Source organism: Peromyscus leucopus, chromosome 6, assembly GCF_004664715.2.
Source record: "Peromyscus leucopus breed LL Stock chromosome 6, UCI_PerLeu_2.1, whole genome shotgun sequence".
In the NCBI taxonomy this organism is placed as follows: domain Eukaryota; kingdom Metazoa; phylum Chordata; class Mammalia; order Rodentia; family Cricetidae; genus Peromyscus; species Peromyscus leucopus.
Window position 1 is genome coordinate 57,453,894 of NC_051068.1, and position 6,000 is coordinate 57,459,893.

General features: G+C 38.3%; 1 long non-coding RNA gene across 1 annotated transcript in view; it reads right to left on the reverse strand.

Moving 5' to 3' along the window:
- Nucleotides 1-546, reverse strand: part of LOC119088174 — a 70,354-nt gene extending 69,808 nt beyond the window's left edge. The window contains exon 1 of the long non-coding RNA XR_005091770.1: nucleotides 505-546. This is a non-coding gene — a long non-coding RNA (uncharacterized LOC119088174). The remainder of the gene's footprint in view (nucleotides 1-504) is intronic.
- Between the last annotated feature and the right edge of the window lie 5,454 nt (nucleotides 547-6,000).

Consider the following 6,000-nt stretch of genomic DNA (forward strand, 5'->3'; position numbering starts at 1 on the left):
GCTTTTTTTCCTAAAACAATTATCTACTAGCACAATATATTTTTACATCTTGTATTAACTTGAATAAAGGAAATTAGTGATAACAAAATACTTAATGTACATTTTGAGTAACATATATATGTATAACTGTAGTATAAACAGAAAGAATAGGTCAGGAAAGAAGCTGGAAAGAAAACAGGAGAACAAAATTTAAAATATTAAATTATTAAAACTTTCTATATTGTGTGTATATGTGTGTAAAGTTGTGAGACTTTCACACAAAACTTTCCAAAACACACACACACACACACACACACACACACACACACACACACACACATATTGGAAGGCATATATAGATCACATTTCTATGATATTCCAAATAAGTACTAAGTGCACATTTGATTTGTAACATCGATGTAGCAGGATTCTTAAAAGTTCTTATTAATAAAATCAAACCCAAGGCCAGTTATTGGGGTGAATACTGGAAGGTCAGAGAGACAGAACAAGCCACAGCTATCTCACCTCACCAGTTCCTCAGCTGGTCCTGTTTCCTCAGACTGGAAGCCTCTGAGTTCTCATCCAGAATGAATCTCAGCTGAACTGTGCTGCTTCAAAGCCTGAAAGCTTAACCAGCCGAATGCTTAACCAGCCAAATGCTTAACCAGCCAAAATGCTTAACCAGCCAAATGCTTAACCAGCCAAAATGCTTAACCAGCCATATGCTTAACCAGCCAAATGCTTCTAGTTTCTGGTCCTTACGCCTTATATATCTTTCTGCTTTCTACCACCACTCTCTGGGATTAAAGGCTGGCTTTCTGGGATTAAAGGCCTGTGTCACCATGCTTGGCATTTTCCAATGTGGCCTTGAACTCACAGAGATCCAGAGGGATTTCTATCTCTGGAATGCTAGGATTAAAGGTGTGTGCTATCACTGCCTAACTAGTGGCTTTTCTGTTCTCTGACCCCAGATAAGTTTATTAAGGTACACAATATTTTGGGGAACACAATATCACCACACATCAACATATTTATGTAAGTGCTAAGTATAGCGACTGGAGAAATGACTCAATTGGTATGTGCCTAGCATGGAAGCATGAGTACTTAACTTTGGGTCCTCAAAACAAAACAAGCAAACAAACAAATGAACAAAACAAACAATAGAAAACAGGCATGGTAGCACACGTCTCCAATTAGAGGGATGGGAAGGTAGAGACAGGAGATTCCCTGGAGCTTATTGGCTAGCCAGCCTAGTTAAGTCAGTGAACTCAGGTTTAGTGGAGATCCTGTCTCAAAAAAGGAAGGTTCAGAGTGATTGAGGAAGACACACAATATCAGCCTCTGGCCTGTGGACACTTGAATGTCACTTACAACACACACATAGACACACACACACACACACACACACACACACACACACACACACACACACCGTACTACCTCACAGCTCATGTTCTTTCATTTGTTGCAATTTAGGAAGAAGATATTACTCAAATTTATTTTGAAAGTAAGGTGAAAATTGAACAGGAAGAAAGGAAAAGAGAGAGATAATGTTGAGTTCAGGAAGGGCATAGACACATCTTCAGTCTGGAAAATTTAAGGATGATATGTGTAGTGTTGGGTATTTTTCTCTACATGGATATAAAACATTTGAAGGGAAGTAGGGTGATATATCTTGAGAAAGTAATTTGTGTTCACATCATAAATTTGCAGAGATGAAGTCTGTACTTTATTTCAGAGGTAGCTGGAAGCCCTTGTAAGAGTCTGATTGCATAAAAAGAAGTGCATGAAAAGGGACTTAATAGAGCAGAGGGAATAAAAGTCTCTGGATGTTGGAGGCTCATAATGAAGATGTGACACTGGGGCAAGCAGAATGCAGTGATGATGGCAGATGAAGACAAATTTTTAGGACCAGGACTTTCCTGAGAGGAGAAAAAGACATGCTATTGTACATGGGTAAGATGCCAAAGAAAATGAAAGCCAAGGATCAGCAAACTGATAAAATGTTTGATTCCAGAGTAATACAAATAATAAAGAGGGAAGCATATTTATAAGATTCAAAAGCTTTAAGAAATCTGTGAGCAAAATGTCTTGGAAAACTGAGTGATTGTAGTTAGAATGAAAATTTATAAAGTAGCATCCAAAATATTGTAACTGAACTCTTTACCAGAGGTAAAAGTGAATATGTTAAAATACATTCTGTTACAAGGAAATTATTACATGAAATAATAGTTCATGCTTAAAAGTAAGCAAATGGAAGGCTATGGAAAGAAACTGCCTGAAATAAAAAAGAATGACAAAATAAATTTAACTCAAATATATTAATGCATAAAATATATTCAAATACGCACAAACACAAACATGCACACACACACACACACACACACACACACACACACACACACACACACAGGTATGATATGAAAATTGTACCATGAAGGATAAACCTCAGCAAAAAAATGTTTCAGATCAAATTCAGCTTTGAATCATCATAGACTTGTGTCATGTCTTCAGCAGTAGGGTTCCATCCTCAACCTCAGAGAGGCAACAAGGGCTAAATCAATAGTCCATATATGTTTTTTTGGAATCATTTGGACTGCCCTGACCAACCATTCAAAAGGAGGTTTCTTCTGCCTGGTCCTGGAGTTTTTGTTAGTCTATAATTCTTGTAGGGAGCATTGTTACCTTCAGTGGTTTAATTTCCATTAACACACATGTATGCACACATGCATACACACACACACACAAACACACATATACACACACACATACACCCTTACATATACACATACATATAACACACACATATTATATGTTAGGTAAATATAAATCAACATGACTCCTTGAGGTTTTATTAAACGACTTTGCTGCCATGAAGGGGAGGCAATTAAGCAATCCCACTTAGATATAACACCTATGTACCACAACAATGACCAACATAGCAAGAGATGCGTAAAGGTACAATAAGTGACACTCATATGTTGGTGAACCAACAATTGTCCAATTGGACTTAAGGTTCCCTCAATAACAGGAAAATTCAATCTGCTACTGAAAACCTAGACATCTTCCTTGGGCTAGTGAGGTCATGGATATTAGAAAAGAATCTACTCACAGAAACTGTGGCAGCTCACACAGGGTCTGCGCATGCTCAAGATAGATGAGGACCCAACAGTGAGAGAGAAAGAAAGAGACATGGAGTCCAAACCCTGACCAAGAAACTATTGGCAATTGATACCTGCTGGCAAAGGGAAAGTCAGTTTTCTCCAATGAAATGTCATGGGGTGTATCAACCACACTGCTGGGCAAGTTCCATACCCAGGAGTAGATGGCCAACACAAAATGAACTCTAAGATTACTTTTTGATGTGTGGGTTTATTGTTTCATTTTGTTTTGTTTGGGCATTTTCTGGCTTGCTGGGGTTTATTATTTCATTTCGTTTTGTTTTGGCATTTTCTGGCTTGCTGGGGTTTTTTGTTGTTTGTTTTGATTTTCAGTTTTTACTTTAAGTTTTGTGTTTTTGTTTTCATGGGTGAGAACACGAAGTTGTGTAGGTGGGGAGGGGGGTGCACCTAGAAAAAGTTGGAGGGAGGAGAAACATGATCATTCTGTATGAAAAAAATTAAATTAACAAAAAGGAAAGAATCTACTACTCATGCTTTGCTCAAACAGCATAATTCCTAACTCCACTCTAAATTTCATCCTTATACCACAGAAAAAGTGTAGCTACCACCTCTCATCAAAGAAGTCTCTCTTTAAACCAAATGAAGATCATCACACAAAAAACAAACAAACAAAAGAACAACAACAAACAAAAAAGAAAACACACAAGTGGACACAATACAGAGATCAACAGATCATGGAGAGCCTAACCCTAATTGATAAACCATTTCATATTTCCTGCATCTATGAGTCAGGGAACATTGAGGAAGAAGGGGTGGAAAGACTCAAAGTGTCAGAATACCATAATGTCTGTGGTGAAACAAATGATTATATAAACAAAACCAGAACAATGGCAGTATAAATGCATACATTCGTGTGGAAGGGGGAAAGTGTATGGGGTTGCACCCCTAAATGAAGACCTATAGGCAAATAATGACTACTGGGAGAATAATCTGCCTTTCCCAGGGAAAAGTATCCTTCTCAGTTTGTTTTGGCTGTGTGACCATGTATTTATATGTGTGTGCATTCATATACATACAAATTTGCCTGTAACAATAATTAAGGAAAAAGAGCTTGGGAGTTGGGGCACTCAGTGGAGGAGATAGAGAGAGGATAGCTGAGAGGGGCTGGAGAGAGGATGGGAAGTGACATAACTGTCTTTCAACTAAAGGAAGTGCTGGGGTAACAGTGGCACAGACCTAGAGAGAGTGAACAAGCAATGACTTGTTCAACTTGAGGCCCATTCTACAGATGGAGCCCCCATCTGACACTGCTTGGATGACCAGGAACCAGAAGCTGGATAGCCCAGAGACCTAGGATAGAAGCAAACTCTACTGGCCATAAAAAAAAAAAAAGTTAATGAAATGGTTCCTGATAATATTCTCCTATATACTCATAGACTGGAACCTATCCCAATTTTCATCAGAGAGGCTTCATCCAGCAGCTGATGGGAGCAGTTGCAGAGACTCACAGACATACCCAAACATTAGGCAGAGCTCATGAACCCCACAAAAGAGGAGGAGGAAGGATTGTAGGAATCAGAGGACTGGAGGACACCACAAGAATGTGACCCTCAGAATCAACTAATCTGGGCTCATGGGGCCCCACAGAATCTTTAGCAACAATCAGGAGCTAGATCCTCTGCATGTATGTCATGGTTGTGTAGCTTGCTGTTCCCGTGGGACTCTTAACAGTGGACTTGGGGGTTGCCTCCAACTCTTTTGCCTACTCTTGGGACTCTTTTCCTTCTTCTTGATTGCCTACATTAGCTTTGAAAAGAAAGGATGTTATGTGCCTAGCTTTATTGTAAATTGTTATACCATATGTAGCTAGAGTTTTCCTGCCTTACCCACAGTCAGGACAAATCTCTATCACCTGCCAGTCCCACAGCTGCTCAGACCCGACCAAATAAACACAGAGACTTATATTGCTTACAAATTTGTATGGCCATTGCAGGCTTCTTGCTAACTGTTCTAATATCTTAAATTAATCCAGTTCCATAAATCTATACCTTGCCACATGGCTTATGGCTTACCAACGTCTTCACATGCTTCTTGTCATGGCGGCGGCTGGCAGTGTCTCCTTCCGCCTTCCTGTTCTTTCTTTTCTCCTCTCTGTTAGTCCCGCCTATACTTCCTGCCTAGCCACTGACCAATCAGTGTTTTATTTATTGACCAATTAGAGTAATTTGACATACAGACTATCCCACAGCAACCGTATTCAGTTAATATCCTTAGAGACCTGCTCTTTCCTGAAGGGAAATGGAGGAGGAGTGGATCTGGGGTAGAGGAAAGATTAGAGAGAAGGACTGGGGGAAGTGAAGGGAGGGGAAACTGTGATCAGGATGGAATATATGAGAGAAGAATGAGACAAATAATGCCTGGCACCTTTTACAAACTGTCTTTCATATTTTACTTGATATTTATAATGTAAATTTATAAAAGTCAAAATTTATTATAAAGTCAATAAGTTGAATACTAATTTCTATGATAGCAGGAGAAATTATCTGTTGTGTATCTTGAATGCATTTCAACTATTCAGAAAATGTCTTAGCTGCTGAGATTATCCAATAAATAATTTAGAAATAATGTGTAAAAATAACATACAAAAGAAAAAAATTGTGAGAATAACCAGAAACATTTTAACACTCAAGTGTTTGTTATGTTTTCAATAACATATTATCAGAACAAAATGACAAACACTTCTCCAACATGGATTTATAATTATTACTGTAAACAATCATAATTTAAATGAAATTAACACACCAAGTGAACTAAAGAAATCTAAAGAGCTTTAAGCCAACAGCATTTTTTTTTTTTCAATTAAGTCATTTGTACGAACAGGAGGCTATAAGCAAACTAC